Below are 2886 nucleotides of genomic sequence, written 5' to 3'. Positions count from 1 at the left end.
TGATAAAAGTGGTGATACCACGTGTGGGAGGGCTGCACGCCTCATTAGATATAGTCTTTTGAGGAGAGGGTAATGACTCCCCGATGAATTGGGTGTGCCAATAGAGCTTGAGGCCACCTTGAATACCTATGAAGTGAGAATACATAGAGATGATGAAACACTTATCAAGTGACATTGAGTTATGGGCAAACGAATGATCTTGGGATCACAATTGTGATGATAGTGGTGTCAAAGAGGGTTCCAGACATTTGTGGGAAATCTAAGCAATTGTGATGGCCAAGCATTTAGATTGCAATAACGAAATGAGCTTGATGACTGTGACAGTCGTGTATATGTGTTTTTCACCGAGGAAACTATAATGAGAAGCATGTGGGATAAGAGAAGTCCCTCGAGGCGATCTTGTGATAATTTTACAGGTGGAGAGTGCAATCATGAGCCATATGGTATCCCATCGAGATGTCAACCACATTCCAAGTGGACGATATGAAGTAGCAAAAGGTGGAGACCTCAAGAGAACATGAAGGTCAAACTCATTTTATGGTGCCCAAGATAAATCAAAACCAAACAGGAAGAGAACGAAGCGAGCGGAAGCAAGTGGTAGCCGTGAATTGCTTATCGTCGATAAGCGGTAGCATCAAGAGATGGACATACAAATAATGAGTGTGCAGTAAGAAAGGAGGGCAAGCCTAACATGAGCAATGAGTCCCACGAGCATAATTTGAGTTCCCGAGAGGAACGTGGCAATACACGAAATCGGTAATGTGTCAGTTTCTCTATTCATTTACATGATGAATATGTTGTTCATTATTGGCAACTACAATATTATAGCATAGCTCCGAAATGGAATACTATTGCTTCCTTATGCTTGAGTTCATGTATAACACTATTTTGTATTGTGATTATTTGCGAGGTACTTACAATGGCGTGATCATAAGGCAAAGCCACTAGAATGACTTAGCAAAGGCCCAATGAGATTCATGCGGAGGCATGTTGATCACAATACGGAGAAATGAAGCATCGGAGGAATCATCCCAAAATGAGATATGAAGAATTAAGTGGGGCAGAATGTCACAAGGAAGAAAATAGTAATGTCATTATTAATCAAGCGGGGCAGCCATTCCATCATTGACCGAGTGGGGCAACCATGCCATAATCCTAGTAGGAGGATGATACGAAGAAAGGGTATGAAGACATACACAAGTTCACATAAAGAATACATAAGGGAATCATGAGATCAATATGTGAGAACCAGACATGATGAAAGAATTGAAGAGGCACATTTAGGAGAGCTTTGTTTAACATGGTGACTAACATAGAGAGGCACAAGATGTTTAGGAGAGCATGGTTCAACAAGAGGTGTTCGTGGCAAATCGATGAGGACATCGATTGTCTAAGTGGGGGAGAATGTAAGGCTGATAGCCCGTTACCCCATGAGGATTGGCCAAACCTAGCCAAGCCGTAGGCCTATGAAATGATATAAGGGCACGATTGATGAGAATGAGAAGTTTGCTGGACACTTTTATAAATATGGAAAAGTCTAGGGGGGTGTGATGGGTGAGACATACTGATGTCTCCTCCTGCCAGAGGTCACTATGCTCCTAATGCTCTTTAGGGGGGTGTGACTAGTTGGGCACTGGTGAGCACGATCGGGCCCAGCTAGTCTCCGAATTTGGTGTCAAGCTCTCCACCATCCCCGGGGTCACTGGCGCAAGGGCGTGACTCTAAGTGAGCTCCCTACGTACTCATTGTACTAGGCGGCGGGCATCGGGTTCTCGAGGGATAAGAGCTCGGTGTCTCCATGAAGAAGGAGCTTCATGGACACTACAAGGCCGAGGGGCTTGTAGTGCGCGTCTCTCCTAGGCCCGAGGTTTCTAGATAAGGACGACGATGCTGCTCAGTATACGGGCCAATGACGCTACTCGATTTAGGGGAACAAATATTCTTGATTGGCTTTGGGTTCAGCCATACGGTCGGATGTTGCTTGTTGCCTTGCTTTCGGACGATGCGTGTTGCTAGGCTTTCGGACGATACTTGTGGATGTACACAATGAAGGGAGACATCGTGCTACAAGGAATATCAATGCTCGATGATCAGGCTAGATACTTGAAAGACCCTCGATAAGAACACTTGAGATCCTTTATAAGGGGGGAAAGACCCTTGAATACGAGTAGCCTGGCCTAGATTGGGTGGAAGTCTAGGCACCGCACAGGACTACTGTCCGAGCTAGGAAGTGGCCCCGTGACACGACAGGCCGTGGCGATGCCAGTGCCTCCCGATTGCCCCAAGCGGGCGTGGCGTGCCCTGCCTCCCGGTTGCTCCCCTCGATTGGCCCATGGCGGTGCCTGCCTCCCGATTTGCACCGGGCGCGTGGCGTGCCTGCCTCCCGATTGCTCCCCTCGATTGGCCCGTGGCGTGCCTGCCTCCCGGTTGCACCCGACGGGCCGTGGCGTGCCAGTGCCTCCCGATTACTCCCCTCGATGGGCCGTGGCGATGCCTGCCTCCCGATTGCCCCGATGAGCCCATGGCGGTGCCTGCCTCCCGATTGCTCCTCCGACGGGCTCGTGGCGGTGCCTGCCTCCCGATTGCCCCGATGAGCCCGTGGCGGTGCCCTGCCTCCCGATTGCCCCGACGGGCCGTGGCGATGCCCGATTTCTCCCGATTGCTCCCCCAGCGGGCCGTGCGATGCCAAGTGCCTCCCGATTGCCCCGGCGAGCCCGTGGCGTGCCAGTGCCTCCCAATTGCCCCGACAGGCCGTGGCGTGCCAGTGCCTCCTAGTTACTCCCCTCGATTGGGCGTGGCGGTGCCCTGCCTCCCGATTGCCCCGGCGGCCCGTGGCGTGCCCAATGCCTCCCGTTGCTCCTCCGACGGGCCGTGGCGATGCCTGCC

Source organism: Hevea brasiliensis, chromosome 11 (assembly GCF_030052815.1).
Source record: "Hevea brasiliensis isolate MT/VB/25A 57/8 chromosome 11, ASM3005281v1, whole genome shotgun sequence".
Classification (NCBI taxonomy): Eukaryota; Viridiplantae; Streptophyta; class Magnoliopsida; order Malpighiales; family Euphorbiaceae; genus Hevea; species Hevea brasiliensis.
The sequence above is the reverse complement of the archived record's forward strand: the minus strand, read 5'-3'. Positions refer to the sequence as shown.